This window comes from Microcaecilia unicolor, chromosome 1 (assembly GCF_901765095.1).
Source record: "Microcaecilia unicolor chromosome 1, aMicUni1.1, whole genome shotgun sequence".
Lineage (NCBI taxonomy): Eukaryota > Metazoa > Chordata > Amphibia > Gymnophiona > Siphonopidae > Microcaecilia > Microcaecilia unicolor.
In genome coordinates, this window is record NC_044031.1 from 710,249,198 (window position 1) to 710,266,475 (window position 17,278).

The 17,278-nt window shown below is 44.8% G+C and overlaps 1 protein-coding gene across 2 annotated transcripts in view; it reads right to left on the bottom strand.

Annotated features, from left to right (window-relative positions):
* Positions 1 to 15,957, bottom strand: part of UNC13C (unc-13 homolog C) — a 921,443-nt gene extending 905,486 nt beyond the window's left edge. For both annotated transcript variants that reach the window (XM_030189213.1, XM_030189208.1), the window contains exons 1-2: positions 15,836 to 15,957; positions 5,747 to 5,775 (exon numbers count right to left, since the gene is read on the bottom strand). The gene's annotated coding sequence lies outside the window, so the exon portion shown is untranslated. The remainder of the gene's footprint in view (positions 1 to 5,746; positions 5,776 to 15,835) is intronic.
* Positions 15,958 to 17,278: the final 1,321 nt, after the last annotated feature.

Consider the following 17,278-nt stretch of genomic DNA (forward strand, 5'->3'; position numbering starts at 1 on the left):
TCGTCAGATCGGAAATAAGCAAATGTGCTAGCTGACAGTGTATATAGTGAAAAATATTCAAGCATTACTATGACAGTCTGACAGGGTGGGAGGATGGGGGTGGGTAGGAGGTATGCATGGGGACATCAAAGCATATACATTGATATTCTAACAGGATGGGTGTGGATAGGTGAGGGGGGGTGATCAACAGAGACATACAGCTTTATGGTTATAATGGGCTAGGAACCCCAGATCCTTGTTAAGTCCTTTCTGTTGGGTGTTAAATATTCAATCATTCTGACTTCAAAGGTCTTACGTTCTTGTATGGTTTTAAAGTTATCTTTCAGGATTCTCACTGTGAAGTCACTGGACAGTGTCCTGGTCCTGTAAAATGCTGACCAACAGGGGTGGGAGCCCTACTGGCACCAATATTGTTCATGTGATGTCTATGTAAATTGAATCTTGTCTTAAGCATCTGGCCTGTTTCTCCAATATAGCATCCTTCATTACATTTTTACACTGAATGATATATACCACATTGGAAGATGAGCAAGTGAAAGATCCTTTTATGTTGAATATCTTTCCTTTGTGGATGACTTTGGGGTCCTGTGAAATATTTTGGCATAGTTTGCAACTGGATAAATTACACATCTAAGCAGGGGGCGGCGGTGCAGACATTGGTGGGGACGGTAGGAAAATTCCACCCCTATAGTTTAACTAGAGATTATTCTCCCTTTACAGCAGGTACTTAGCTCCTTTGCGGAACAAAATGGAGCAGATTAGCTTGATTTACTGTAAGGATTTGTACCCCTCAGAAGATTTTCCCTACTTGGCTCCATGGCTAGAGCATGGAGGCACACCCTGGGGTCCAGCTTTGCTGGTTGGTTCATTGTGTGTGCAGAGACACAAAAATATGAGAAAATCATTGAGGCCTTACAAGGGCGAAATGTGCAGTTCAAACTCCAATGGGCTTCGGTTGAATGATGACTACAATAGATGTGTCAGATTATTTAGTTTACTTATAATTGTATTGTATAACATAAGCCTTTGTTGGGAGGGTTAGGGGATTGGGGGCAGGCTTTGGGGAGGATTCAATTAAACAGGGGGGTAAAAGGTTGGGAAGTGCATGGGAAAAGGGTACTTTTGAGTTTTAGGTAATGTAGTATTGTACCTTTAATTGTTATGATATTTTTTGCTGGATTTTATCCACTTCTGCAGTTTTTTTGTTACCTCTTAAAACTTTTCAAATAAAGATTGAATGAGGTAAAAAAAAAAAAGTCATGATATGAGTTAACTTTAGAAATATTCCCTTATAGAAGAGATGGTAGATGCCTAGCCTAGCCTTCCATTGCAGGTGGTGGAGGCACAGCTAGTAATATTTTAAGTGAAATATATTTGATAACAATAGAGTTTCAATTAAGTCTAACTGATTTTCCATAAGGAAAGCAATGTACGGGTAGCAGTTAGTTTGAAAACAATGTTTGTTAAAAGTGGGCCATTGTTTCTTTCCCCTTTGCACTGTGAGGACCATGGAATACCACACCAAACTTTTATAAAACATCTGTCACCCAGGTCATCAGCAATAGTGGCAGAAGCTTAATTTATAGGGAACAGCCCTTGGCCAGTGGCATAGCTAGATGGGTCTAATTTTTTATGCTGTCTTGCTGGTCCGTCACACCTATGTGTGCCTGCACGGTCCGCTCTCCACTCCCCCAATGTCTCAACCTGGCTATGCTTCTGGCCTGGACCACACTTCCTTTTCAGACTACAGAGAAGCAGGAATGTTCTCCTCCAGCCCTCCTTTCCAGGAAACCTATAGAGAAGAGAAGAGGAGTGGAGAGGCTAAAGCCTAGAACAGAGGGGAGAACAGTCACTCTACTACCTAATATAGACTAATCTTCCTCTTGCTTCCACCACTAATCCAACTGTCTTCCTCCATCTACAGTTCCCCTTCTCTCTGTCTGCAAATTAAGACCGCCATTGTGGGAATGTACAAAGAAGGGGGGGGGAGGGGGATGCAATAACGAGGCAAGTAAAATTTGTGGACTGTGGACATCTGTGTGATGTGCAGACAGGAGCCACTTTGCATGCACCAAGAATTTGCTGGGCAAAAACACAATAGGAAAGGCTCTCTATTCAAGTTCAGGTACATTTGAGCTGGCATTACAGTACTACTGGTTCACAATCTAACTGCATAGCTTGTTATGAGGCAGGACATAGGTGGGTTATGCAAAAATGGGTGTGTGGATTGTGTACTGCAGATAGTGCATGGTACCATAGGTGGTCGGTGGCTCAGCTGTTTGTGGGAAGCTAAAATGGGCAGGGCCTTTTTTTTGCCTCAACGCATCCAGAAAGGTCAGTAAAATAGTGGCAGATAATACCTGCTGTTAACTTTAGATATTAAGATACATATCAAACGCCAGAGAATAAGTGGCAAGAAAATTAAACAGTGCAAGCTTCAGTAGCTATATATATAATTAGGTCTTTAAAGCAACTGAATTAAAGCGGATTTTTTTAAAAAGTGTATGTAGCTGATACCTACATCTCTATAGAGGCCTGCAGTCCATCTGCCCCTCTTTCTCTCTCACATCCCAATTTCCCACAGCCAGTCTGCCTCTCTCTCACGCACGCACCATATCTTCCCCTTCCGCCTTCACAGAGCTTGTTGATTTTGCTGCCTCATAAGATTGGCGTGCTTCAAAGTCAACAGGTTCTTCATAAACCTCAAGATGCTCACCTATGTCTGAGAGCTCCATGGCTGCATAGTGCAGTTGGAAGACACTGGGGGGTGGGGGAGGAAACTGCTGGACATGAGGTAGTGAAGGGAAAGGGAAGAGGAATATACTGGACCAGAGTGTAGAGATGCCAACACTCTGATGTTATGACAAATAAAGTTTGATGCCACCTCAGTAAAGCAACACAACTTCCTGCACTGTAAAACACTATACACAAAAGTATAGTATGATAAGGTTCTGAATGTGTTTTTGCACAACAGCATTAACTTCCAGGACTCAACAAAGCAACAACCTTATGCATGAAAAGGCAGCACTGTAAATATTACACCATGCCCTAAAACACCGATACACCATCTAGTGAAAAAAATAATTAAACAACAGGACCACAACAAGGATCTCTACACACTCTACATGCTAGCAGAATACCATACCCTTGGTCACCACACAAAAACACACAGAGACCTTAACAAATGTGAAACAAGGGACATACATCAGTAATAGAGATATGAGGCAAAAACCTGAACTGGAAACCTCAGGAGTCAGACTCTGCCACACAGCACTAATAGAGAATAGAAACTCAAATGCAAATACAAGAGATATGCATTTCCAAAAGCTGTCATTTTCTAATTAATAAATTCAGAATAAATACTTTTTTCTACCTTTGTTGTTTGAGTATTTTATTTTTCTATTTCAGCTTTGGTCTCAATGTCTCTTTTCTGCTTTCTGTTTTTCCCCTGTCTTTTGAGGGCGCCTCTCCATTAGACATTTCTTCTCTCTCCATATCCACCATCCATCTTCCCTCTGTGTCCCTGTCCATCCCTCCATGTTCAGCATCTACCCCTATTAGCATCCCTATCCTTCTCTATATTCATCATTTCTTCTCTGTGTACCTGGGTTGACCTGTTCTGCATTTTCCCTTCCCATGATCAGCATTGCCCCTCTCTGTCCCTATCATCCCTGTGTCCAACATTGCCCCTGTTTGTCCCTATTGCATATCTGTCCAGCATTGCCCTTCTGTGTCCCTGTCCCTATGCTCCCTCCATGCCCAACTCTCTTATCTGTCCCCTTCCTCCCACCTGTGGGGCCCAGTATCTCTCCTCCTCATCCCCTTCCTCTCACCTGTGGGGCCAGTATCACTCCTCCTCGTCCCCTTCCTCCCACCCATGGGACCACTATCTCTCCTCTTCTCTTCCTTCTGACCCCCCCCCCAGTCCATCTCAGTCTCTCTCTCTCTCTTTTTCTCCCCTCCACCTCCCCTTCCAGTCTTTCCCCCCTCTCTTCCTCTCCTCCAGTCAATCTCAGACTTAGTTTCTCTCTCCTCTCCCCCACTTCCCCTCTCTTCCTTTCCTCCAATCAGTCACTCTCAGACTCTCTTTCTCCCTCAATTCCACTTCTCTCCATCTGTCCTTCAGTGTTTCTTCACTCTCCTTCGTCTAGTCAGTCTCAGTATCTCTCTCTCTCCCTCCTTCCTGCCTGGCCCGTATTTCTCTCTCCCTCCGTATCCAGCACCTATCTCCTGTCTGCTCTCACTCCCCCAGGCCAGCAGAGCAAAAACCGACCACATCTCACTCTACCTGGGTCCAGCACCTCTTTCCTTCTCCAGTTACTTCTAGTCCAGTGTCTCTTTCATCCCCCCCTCCCCAATGCAGACCTATTCCTCTCCCTCGTTTCTCCTCCCCCTCCGTTGCAGCATCTATCCCTCACCCTCGTTCCCTCATCAAATGCAGCGTCTATCCCTCTCCCTCGTCTACCCCCCCCCCCCCCACATACACACCGAATGCAGTGTCTATCCCTCTTGCTCCCTCCCTTCAGTCCCTGTAATTTGATTAGGTCACCGCTGGTAGCGCGGCAGCATACTAACTAAAACAGTTCGCTTTGGAGCTTCGGCCTGACAGCCTTCCTTATGATGCATCCCGCCCTGGTGGAAGCAGGAAGTTGCATCAACAGGCAGGATGCATCACAAGTAATGCCGTCAGGCCGAAGCCCCAAAGCAAGCTGTTTTAGTTAGTATGATGCCGGGTGTGCTGCTACCGGCAGTGATCTAAATCAAATTAGAGGGACCGCAGAGAGGGAGTGAGAGGGTTAGATGCTGCATTGGGGGATGAGAGAAGCCCAGCCACAAGCCCACTTTGGGAGCTTGTGGCTGGGGAGGCTTAGCATCCCCAAGCCTCTTATACTGGGTGCTTATGCAGGGTACTTTATTGCACATTCTCAATGTTGCAATTAGGAGGCAGTAAGTGCTTTTTATGTAACTGTGAATATACTATACATGGTAAAGAACTTTTCTGTGTAGTAACCTCTGCCTGGAAATATATTGGAAATGCTCACAGTGATTAGTACACGTGTATTAACGTTTGCATCTAACTTGCAGTAAGTGCAAAATGTTCCCACCTTTTAGTAAAGGGCCCCTTAGTCTTTATAACAAAACTGAAAAGTAAGAAGATACTGCAGCATTATGGGCTGGATTCAATCAATGGTGTCTCAAACGTAGGCACATCGGAATAATGCGTGAAGCGCTATTCTGTAAGCCTAGTCTACAGTAAACACACAGTTTGAAGAATAGACGCACATAGGCTGGGAGAACACATCTACATTTAGGCGGTGGCCATTTACACCACTGAAAATCTGGTATAAATTCCCGGTCCTAAATGTAGGTGTGTTTCCCCTGAATTCTATAACAATGCACATAAATTTTAGTTAATGCTCCCGACATGCACATATTCTCCCATGGCCATGCCCCCTTTCAGCTGTACGCTTTGGAATTTATGCAACCCTCTTTTTAGAATACGCTAAAAAGTAGTGCAAGTAAATTCAAATTGCCAATTAGTGATGCATTTGGTTGTTATCGGCAATTATCATTACCTAATGGTCTCGTTATTCAATTGAGTAGTACAACATAATGCGCGCTACTCACCGTACCTCATAGAATCTGGCCCTTACTGTAATATTTTCTGCAGGTTTTCTTAATCTGTTGAGTTAGTCATATATAAAATACATTAAAACCAAAAAATAGCAGATGGAGACAGGCTTACCTGTTGCATTATGTAGCTCCCTTCTTTCACTTGTTGAAAAATAGAAAAAAAACATCAATAAATTCTACTTAATTGTAATAACTTAACTACATCTGCAACAAGATACTACCCTTCAACTATGTTTAGTGGAAGTGAGGTAAGTTTTTGCACCTACCATATTTTAATAGACACACATGAGCATGGTGGAAGTGCAAAAGCCTGTGGTGTGTTCAGCATGTCCCTTGTATAAAAATGTTCCTTACCACCACTGTTCCCTCTAAGCTGAGCAGGAGTCCTCAATCTCTGGTCCTGCCAGTGGGGGTGCTGTTTCATTATCATATTGTCAATAATGAGGGACAGGCAAGCTCTGAAGAACTCCAGGGAAACCTGCCTGTCCTTAGCACTTAAAAACACAATATTGAAGCATCACCCCTCCACCCCCCGCCTACACACACACACACACACACACTGGCAGCAATGCAATTGGAGGACTCCCACTCAGCTTAGAGGGAATAGTGCTTACCACGCATTAAATTCATTTGCAATTAGTGCAGGCGCACCTAAGGCCATTTCTTGAGGAGGCATTTACCCCCGATTCTCTTCTCTCCCCCTTTCCTTTTTATCCTATTGATTTGGAGTGCCTTTCTATGTTTTGATTTTAGTAATTATAATCTGCCTTGATAGCTCTGCTTTAGGTGAATAATCAATAAAGATAACCTTGAACCTTGTACCTAGATAGGTCACCTATATTTGGGTGTGGAGCCCAGATACGTGCGGTAAACTAATTCATTGGCAATAATTTGGGATGTATTGGAGGCTGGTGGTGGATGAATCGACTCTGAGGGGGGAGGATGAGTGGTAAAGTGTCTCAGGGTTGGTGCTGGGGCCGATTCTATTTGGATGTATTTGTGTGGGACATTGCTGAGGGTTGGAGGGAAGGTTTGCATTTTTGCGATTGACGCGAGGATGGCCAAAGGAGTGGATGCCTTGGAGGGAGTGGAGGCCATGAGAGGGGATCTCCAGGTGCTGGAGGAATGGACAAGGGTCTGGCGGTTGCATTTAATGCCAGGAGGTGCAGATTGGTGCACATGGGGTGCAAAGATACAGGGAAGACGTGCTGGGTAGGTGGGGAGAGATTGGGTGGGCTTCAGTTCGGGAGAGGGACCTTGCTGATAGTATCTGGGATTCTCAGGGTGGTGAGGCAGTGCAACAGGGCGGTGGCCGTAGCCAGAACGATGCTAGGCAGCAGAAGAAAGAGGTGTTGATGCCCCTGTACAAGTCGCTGTGGTGAGGCCTTACTTATAGATTGGTTCAGTTTTGGAGGCCTTAAGACTTGAAGCAGTTCAGAGAAAAGTGATGAAATGGTAGGAGTTTACGTAACAAGACTTATGTGGAGAGACTTGCTGACCTAAACATGTTTACACTGCAGGAAAGGAGAAACGGGTGATATGATACAGACGTTCAAATATTTGAAAGGCATAATTAATTAATTTTATTATTTATTCATACTTGTATTCCACAATTATCCAAAAACAAGTTTTGATTCAATGTGGCTTACATTTAACAGTTGTTAGAGTTTTACATTGATTCAATTACATTCACAAGGTTGTATGATGCTGTGTTTCACAGTGGTTGGCAAGATAACTATTAGTGCATATTAAAATAGTCATTGGGTTTCTTGAGAAGATATGTCTTTGTTCATTTCTTAACGAAAAGAAGGCATTACAGTTAGAGGTTGTGTGTGTAATTGTTGTTCCAGAATGATTAGTGGCATATTTACCAAAGCATTTCCTGAAGAGGTAGGTCTTAAGTCTTGCTGGAAGTAGTTTGTGATGCTTTTTATGACTATGGGAATTGAGTTCCATCATTTTCAGGTCCAGGTAGCTAAATCCCGCTGTGTAAGTGGACTTGTATAGTAGGTTTTTGCAGTTTGGGCATTTGAAGTAGTAGGTAACCTCTGGTTCCTGGGTTTGCATTTCTCAGCGATAGTTGACCATGTCTAGCATGTAGACCAAGTGACTTGCCTAACAGTATTTTGAAGATGATTGTGCTGGTTTTGAAAAATAGTCTGGCCTTGATCGGAAGCCAATGTAGAATTATGAGTAGTGGGGTTGCGCTATAATATTTGACTTTTTTAATATCAATCTCGTGCTGTGTTTGGGACCATCTGCAACGATCGTAGTAGGTTTTCTTTGCAGCCTACATATTCTGCATTACAGTAGTGCTAGTTAGGACAATATCAGTGTGTATACTATAGATGAAACAACTGTCTGGAGAAATGGTTTGGATCAAACCAGGAGTTTGGTTTTGTCTCGGTTTAGTTTAAGTTTTACAGTTGTAGCCCATTTTTCCATGAAGTTTGAGACCTTTTTTGGCCTTATCCAGTATTTCTGTGATGTTGTTGTTGAAAGGTATGTAGATGATGACATCGTCTGTGTATATGACATGGGTTTAAACCCAATTTTTTCCAGTTTTTTGCCAACTGGAGCATCAGGACATTGAATAATATTGGTGGTATTGGAGAATCCTGAGGGACCCCATATTCAGGGATCCAGGAGGCTGAAAGTTCATTGGACATCTGACATGGGTAGGATGTAATTCTTAGAAACCTGTTGAACCGGGCTGACTACTACTCCAGTTATGTCCCATGTTGTCGAGCAGGGTCATTAGTATTGTGTGATCTACTAGGTCAAAGGTGCTCAACATATCAAATTGTACTGACTGGCCTTGGCTTATTATTATTCTGAATTTTGTGATCAGGGTGGTTATGACTGTTTCAGTGCTACAGCATGGTCTGATGTCTGATTGAGAGCTGTGAAGGACTGAGTAGTGCGTTAGGTATTCATTAATTGTTGTGCTACTAGTCCCTCCATTGTTTTTGTCAGCAGTGGTATTGATGCCACTGGTCTGTAATTAGTGAGTTCACTGATCTTTCGGTGGCATCTTTAGGGAATGGAGCAGTGGCTAGCTACATGGAGCCATGGAGGCCTGGCCCCCCCCCCCCCCCACAAATTTCCTCTGGGCCCCTGGTTTTGCAGGCGGGGGTCCCCAACCCCCTCCAGGCTGAAACCGTGTCCAGCGCCGCCGTATTGCCTTCCCTGCTCTGTTTTCCCCTCCTGTCCAGAATGCTCCTGGCACCCCTCCTACTGGTGAGGTCTGGCTACTCCCTGAATTGGAGAAAGTAATGATGTGCCCTTATCAGAAAGAAGGAAAACGGCCTTTCAAAGAACATGTATTCCTATGTGCTCAGATTAAGCGTTTGATGAACCAAGTCTTGTGAGTTTCTATCATGTTAGATATTGGGCAGCTGTCCTATTAGGCAATTGACGTGTGCATATTTTGTCAGTAGTGCTTTAACTGAGCTGGTTGTTGGTATCTTAATAGAGGACCAGATTCTGTCTGCCTTGACGTGGTCCTCATTGATTTCACATTCATGTAAGAAATCTATGAGTGTTGTTTGTGTTGCAGCTAGGTTTGATCTTATTTTTATTAGTTTTCTTCAAAATATTGTGCAAGCTCATCTGCTGTTGGTGTTTTTTTTATTTGACGTTAGCAGAGCTTGTGTGTTCAGTACATTTTTTTTCATCCCTGATAGTTCTTCATTGAACTATGGGCGGGATTGTTGTTTCCTCTTAGTTTTCATTTTGAGTGGTGCTATTTCATTTAGTGTGTTTCCACTTAGTTCATCACAATTTCTCATGAAGTGAATGTTAGTGGGTATTATGCTTGTTTGGTCATTCATCACTGTTGACCAGAAGCTATAGTTGTCCACTTTTCCTCTGGTTAGGGCAGTGTGTGGTGTCCTCAGGTCTCTGTTTTTGCCATTCTTTTCCACTGAAGTGTGACGGTGAGTTTGTTATGGTCTGATCATGGCACCGCTGCCCAGTTATGATTCTCTACTATTATATGGTTGTTATTGGCTAACAGTCTGTAAGCTAGTATGTCTAATTGGTGACCTTTTACATGAGATGAGGTGACTGGTGCCGTTTTGAAGTTCCATTGGTTCAGAAAGCTTGTTAGAAGCCTGGAGTTGGCATCATGTTGCTTGTCTAGGTATAGATTGATATCACCTAGTAGAAAGACATTCGAGAAGTTTGTGCATATGTTTGATATGAAGTCCACGAAAGTCTTCTTGGGCATTGGAGCATCTTCCAGGTGGGCTGTAGAAAAGTATACAGCATAATTGATCAGTTAATGTTGAGTTTGTGATTTTGAATGCCATGATTTCAATAACAGGGGATATATGTTTCAGCTGTGGTTTCTACTGTAAAGAAGGCTTTGTATATTAATGCGACCCCACCCTCCTTTATTTTTAGTTCTGTTGATGTATTTATTTTATATCCCGTGGTGCCCTATGGTCAAGCAGTACTGGGTCATCTCATATCACCCCTCTCCTCAGGTCACTTCACCTGGCTTCTCGATCAGATACCGCATTCAATTCAAGCTTCTCCTTCTTACCTACAAATGCAGCTCAGTCTGCTGCCCCTCACTATCTCTCTACCCTCATCTCCCCTTACGTTCCCAAGCACCGTAACCTCCGTTCACTCAGGATAAATCCCTCCTCTCAGTACCCTTCTCCCACCACCGCCAACTCCAGGCTCCGCTCATTCTGCCTCGCCTCACCCCTATGCTTGGAACAACCTTCCTGAAACCCTTACGCCAAGCCCCTCCCTGCCCCGTCTTCAAGTCTTTGCTTAAAGCCCACCTCTTCAATGCTGCGTTCGGCACCTAACCCTTACCGTTCGGTGAATCCAGACTGCCCCAATTTGACTGCCCCTATCGGACCGACCGTTCACTTGTCTATTAGATTGTAAGCTCTTTGAGCAGGGACTGTCTCACTTTGTTAAATTGTACAGCGCTGCGTAACCCTAGTAGCGCTCTAGAACTGTTAAGTAGTAGTAGTAGTAGTCATCTCGCATTTGCAGCCACGTTTCTGTTATGAATAGTATACCTAATTGCTCGGTTTCAATCCAGTCTCTAATTATGGTTGACTTGTTAACCACTGATCTCGCATTTATGTAACCTATAGGAATGGGTACATACGTATCAATGTTGATGTTGGTGTACTTAACAGTCTGTAAATGTCTGTGCGTTCTATCTTTTTTGATGTTGTGGCCATTGCAATTGTTATTTGTGCTTATCTTTTTGGTATTGGTTAGGGTGTTGATCTCTGGTTTGTTTTGGTTTTTATAGTTTGTTTTTTTCCAGTTGGTTTTGCTGTAATAAATATGGGATTTTGTGTCTTCTTTGAATGAGGCAGCTTATAAGCCCATTATCCATAGTATTATCATGCAGTAGAAAAGCCATGTTCTAATATTGGGCGTAATCAAACATGGAAATGGCAAGTGACCGACTCACCTGCAAATGCGCAGTAGAGACTTCCTCGCTGTCCCGCCCTCGCGGCAAGACGTGATGACATCAGAAGGAGGAAGTAACCTGTTCCGGAGCAGAGGGAGCTGCAGCGAAACAGATGCGAAACAGAGCGAAGTCGGAGCCCACAGGCGCAGCGCCGCAGTGCACCCCCCAGCGGCATGCACCCGGGGCGGACCCGCCCCCCCCCCTTGGTACGCCACTGTGAGGCCTGCATGTATGCAGGTCCCTGGAACACTTTTAGTGGGTACCGCAGTGCACTTAAGGCAGGCGCACCCATGCCCATCCCCCCCTACCTGTAATACTTGTGTTGGTAATGGGAGCCCTCCAAAACCCACTGTACCCACATGTAGTTGCCCCCTTCACCCCTAAGAGCTATGGTAGTGTTGTGCATTTGTGGGTAGTGTGTTTGGGGGGGTTAGGGGGCTCAGCACCTAAAGTAAGGGAGCTATGCATGTGGGAGCGTTTTCTGAAGTCCACCGCACTGCCCCTCTAGGGTGCCCAGTTGGGGTCCTGGCACGTGAGGGGGACCAGTGCACTACAAATGCTGGCTCCTCCCACGACCAAACGCCTTGGATGTCGCCGGGTTGGAGATGGCCGGCATTTTTTTCCATTATCGCTGAAAAACAAAACGGGCCATCTCAACCCGGCGAACTCTGGCATTTGGCAGGGGCTAAACGTATTATCGGGAAAAAAAGATGGCCAGCCATCTTTTTCGATAATACGGTTCCGGCCAGCTATAGCGCCGCCGCCAAATAGATGGCCGCGATCTATTTGGCCGCGACATTTGATTATGCCCCTCTTAGGAAACTTGACTTTATTCCACAGTTTTTCCCTGATGCACAATGGTGAAAATTATGTATTATAAAGACGCTGAGACAGAACAGACAACAAAAAACTTGTCAGGATCAGTACCTAGGGGGTTCTGCAGTCACAGAGCTGGACACATAGACCATGAAAAAGGAGTGTTTGCCTACCTATTATTAGGTAGGGGTTCTCTTCTTCTGCAAACAAACCTTTTCTCCAGAGACGGTAAGGTGATAGCACTAGACTGGGCATGAATTGCAAGTTGAAAGGAGCTGACTCAGGAATATGTCAAGAAAGTATTTTTTCACTTGAGATGATGGTAGATACCTGGAATGCCCTCCCACAGGAAGTGGTAGAGATGAAAACGGTAATGGAATTCAAAAATGCATGGGTCAAACACGAAGGAATCGTGTTTAGAAGGATTGGATTCAAAGGATCTTAGGAGAGATTAGGTAGAAAGCCAGTGCTTGGCAGACTTCTATGGTCAGTGCCCTGATTGAGGATGAATAGACTTGGATGGCTGGAATGGAGCTTCTCAGAGGCTTTGACAACTACTTCAGAAAATTTTAGGCCAGTGCCGGGGTAGACTTTCTATGGTCTATGCCTAAAAAAGGCAAGGATAAAACCAAGATCAGGTATACATATGATGTATCACTTCATAAGTACATAAGTAATGCCACACTGGGAAAAGACCAAGGGTCCATTGAGCCCAGCATCCTGTCCATGACAGCGCCAATCCAGGCCAAGGGCACCTGGCAAGCTTCCCAAACGTACAAACATTCTATACATGTTATTCCTGGAATTGTGGATTTTTCCCAAGTCTATTTAGTAGTGGTTTATGGATTTGTTCTTTAGGAAACCGTCCTAACCCCTTTTTAAACTCTGCTAAGCTAACCGCCTTCACCATGTTCTCCGGCAACGAATTCCAGACTTTAATTATGCGTTGGGTGAAGAAATGTTTTCTCCGATTTGTTTTAAATTTACTACACTGTAGTTTCATCGCATGCCCCCTAGTCCTACTATTTTTGGAAAGTGTGAACGGACACTTCACATCCACCTGTTCCATTCCTCTCATTATTTTATATACCTCTATCATGTCTCCCCCTCAGCCGTCTCTTCTCCAAGCTGAAAAGCCCTAGCCTCCTTAGTCTTTCTTCATAGGGAAGTCGTCCCATCCCCGCTATCATCTTGTTGGGCAGACTGGATGGACCATACTGGTCTTTATCTGCTGCCATCTACTATTTTACTATGCTACAAGCATATCTGCCTACGTGCTATTCTATAACAATGTGTGCCCATGAGTCTCACCTGCAACTCAGGAGTGGCCTACTAGTTAGTGCAGTGGGTTGCAGACCTGGGGAATTTGGGTTCAATTTCCTCTATAGCTCTGTGTGACCCTGGGCAAGTCACTTAGCCCTCCATTGCCCAAGGTACAACATACTTAGATTGGGAGCCCATTAGGGTAGTGCCAGTACCCATAATGAAACTGTAAACTGCTTTGGCCTAGGCAGTATATAATACTTAAATAAATAAATAAATAAATAAAATCCCAAAAGGGGGGAGAGGCATGGGCAGATCAGAAGTGTTCCAGATATTTAAATACAGAATGCTGGGGTTACACACTCAAGTTTCAGCAGGCATAAATCCTCGCTCCCAAAGTTGGGTATGGGATCTGTTCTAAGCATCTAATATATAATTTGCACCTCCAATGTTCTGAAGCTGACTCCGTGGCAGCGTGCCAATGAAGCTGTGTAGTGTTCATAGGGTCTGTAATCACCCTCCCTTGAGGGAACTCTGAATAGTTGCCAGGGAACAAACGAGACGTCCAAAGGAGAAGGGACCAACCACAGGCCTCGCACTCGCTCTCAGTGCCCCACCCTCGAGGGAAGGGAAGGCTGCATATAATATTCACCCACCGGAAATTTGTTCCCTCCCTCCGAGTTCCAGGGTCGCCGTCCGTCCCCACTCCCTCCCGTTCCAGCGTCCCTCCCTCCCTCCCTCCCTCCCAATTCCAGGGTCCCCCTCCCTCCCAGTTCCAGGGTCGTCGTCCCTCCCTCCCTCCTTCCTTCCAGTTCCAGGTCCCCTCCCTGTGAATTTTAAAGGTCATCCTGACTTACCTTGCGCGGTAAAAAGCATGCAGGCTCGGCACTTACTTCACTTTTCACTTCTCTGTCTCTCAGCTATGGTCCCGCCCTTGCAGCAACAGGAAATGAGGGCGGGATCAGAGCTGAGAGACAAGAAGGGAAAACTGAAGTAAGTGTCGAGCCTGCACGCTTTTTACCGCTGCTGCCGGCCGCCATAACCCTGACGAGGTAAGTCAGGATGACTTTTAAAATTAGGAGGGAGGGGGCCTGGAACTGGGAGCGGAGGGAGGGAGGGAGGGAGGGACGACGACGACCCTGGAACTGGGAGAGAGGGACGACGACTCTGGAAGTGGGTAGAAGGGAGGGGGGCAGAACCCTGGAACTGGGAGGGAAGGAGGGAGGACCCTGGAACTGGGTGGGTAGGTGGGAGGGGGACCCTGGAATTGGGGAGGGAGGGAGGGAGGGAGGGAGGGGAGGGAGGGGGATGCTGGAACTTCCTTAAAAACATTAATGGCAGAAGGTGATTACCTTGCTAGCGCCCATTTCATTTCAATGAGAAAACGGGCTTTTTTTTACTAGTTATTCTATCAAGACCACTTAGCCCAGATTACCCTTATAGAATAGCGCTTAGCATGGATTTTTCCCAGCGCCTAAATTTGAGCACCTTTTACTAATCTGGCCCTACGTGCACCTGCGCTAACTGCAGAAGTGGCAAGCAGTTAGCATCGCTAATTATCATGTGCTAATTGCAATGTGCAGTCTCCACCCATCCTGTGGTAACCAGTTAGCATGGGATTCTAAGCACTAACTACTTACTGAGCTTTGTTAATCCACAATGTCCAGACATTTTAAAACAGCAATAGCCTTATTTCTTTGCTCTAGTCACTTTGGTTTTATAACAGGGTCTCCTGTATTATTTTGCAAACAGATGTTATTTCAGATCATGCACTTGCTATTATAACCAGAATCTTTAAAAATAATCTTTTTTTCCTGTTGCTTCACCTATATACAGCATTTTACATGAATACAGTTGCAGCACTTAACATTTATCAGTGTGAGGTATGCAAGGAGTTCTGAGTAACACAAAGAGAGACAATCACTATAATTAGTTACAAGTGGTTTAGAGAAGCTGTGAAAAAGTAAGCATATTTCTTTTCCAGAATTACATATAAAAGGCAATCTTATGATTTTGTTAATTGCAACTGCCAATGGATTTATCTAAAATATTTTTCATTAGAAGCGCAACTTTAAAACAGACTACTAAAGTATATCAGCCAGTAAACAAAGAAAATCAATAAACAAATCAAATATATGAGCCTGCGGCCATTAATATACTGTATATGTAGCGTCCCACAATTAATATGCTAGCACAGAAAACCAGGAAGCCAGTAGCTGATTATCTAACGTCCTGGTCACAATTAATTCAAATTCTAAAACATAATCTGATGATCATTTCACCGGTGGTTAAAGCATCCGATTGGCTGTTGTGTTCATTATCATTTAAACACAAAAGTTGCTAATATTTTTTTTAACCCCTTTATTCCTTATGATGTAATCAGCATCTACTCCTGGCACAGTGACACAAACCCAAGAATGAGCTTTTCTTATATATTTTTAAACCACTTTAAAAGTGCTTCCCTTCTCACTTTTATTAATGCTTTTAGTGACATGATAATAGCAAAAGATATCGCATTTCCACTGCTATCACACAAAAATTAGCATTGTTACATGTACCGCACAATTGATCCTGTAACTCCTGGAAGAGATGTAACCATCTGAAAGTGGCAGAAGGTTTCTTGTACTTATGAGTGAAACCCCAGTATTCCAAAAGTTGAATTTTAAAGCGCACCTTTCACACAGAGCAACACCATGTCAGAGAAAGTGTGAGTTTCAGACTGGAAGGCAGACACACAGGTGTTCCCAGACCCAGGTCCCTTCTCACTCCCCGCACTGCAAGCCAGGCTTTCCAACCAAGTACAAGTTCTGCCTGCATCAACTGAGCCAGTCCTCCCCTTTAAAACTTCCCTTTAAGAAAGTCAGCATTGTAGGACTTTGTCCAGGCTTCAGTCAGGAGAGAAGGGGAAGAAGCACTGGAAATACTGGATGTAGTGTGAGTCCCTAAAGAAGCCTGTGGGTACAGGGATCAGCAGGTGTTTGTGGCTATTCTGAAGGGGGGCCCTGCTCAGCGTGCGTTTAGCTTTATCCCACGCAAACCCCGATCCATAAAAAATGATTGGGAGGGGGCCTGCTCAGCATGCGTTTAGCTTTATCGCACACAAACCCAGATCCATAAAATGATTGGGGGGGTTCTGCTCAGCGTGCGTTAGCTTTATCACTCGCAAAATCGCACGCAAACCCCAATCCATAAAATGATTGGGGGGGGGGGGGGGGGGTCCTGCTCAGTGTAAGTTTAGCTTTATCGCACGCAAACACCGATCCATAAAAATAATTGGGGGAGGCCCTGCTCAGCGTTGCGTTTAGCTTTATCTCAAGTAAACCCCGATCCATAAAAATGATTGGGGGGGGGGGGGGGTGTCCTGCTCAGTGTGCATTAGCTTTATCGCACGCAAACCCCGAACCATAAAAATGATTGGGGGAGAGGCCCTGCTCAGCGTGCGTTTAGCTTTATGGCACTCAAACCCCGATCCATAAAAATATTTGGGGGGGCCATGCTCAGCGTGCGTTTAGCTTTATCGCACTCAAACCCTGATCCATAAAAATGAATTGGGGGAGGGGCCCTGCTCAGCGTGCGTTTAACTTTATCATACGCAAACCCCGATCCATAAAAATGATTGGGGGGCCCTGCTCAGCGTGCTTTAGCTTTATCACAAGCAAACCCCGATCCATAAAAATGATTGGGGGGTCCTGGCTCAGCGTGCATTTAGGTTTATATCGCACGCAAACCCCGAACCATAAAAATGATTGGGGAGGGGCCCTGCTCAGCGTGCGTTTAGCTTTATCGTACGCAAACCCCGATCCATAAAAATGATTGGGGGGCCCTGCTCAGCGTGCGTTTAGCTTTATCGCACGCAAACCCAGATCTATAAAAATGATTGGGGGGGGGGGTTCCTGCTCAGCGTGCATTTAGCTTTATCCGCACGCAAACCCAGATCCCATAAAAATGATTGGGGGGGTCCTGTTCAGCGTGCGGTTAGCTTTATTGCACGCAAAACCCTGATCCATAAAATGATTGGGGGAGGGGCCCTGCTCAGCGTGCGTTTAACTTTATCATACGCAAACCCCGATCCATAAAAATGATTGGGGGGGGTCCTGCTCAGCGTGCAGTTAGTTT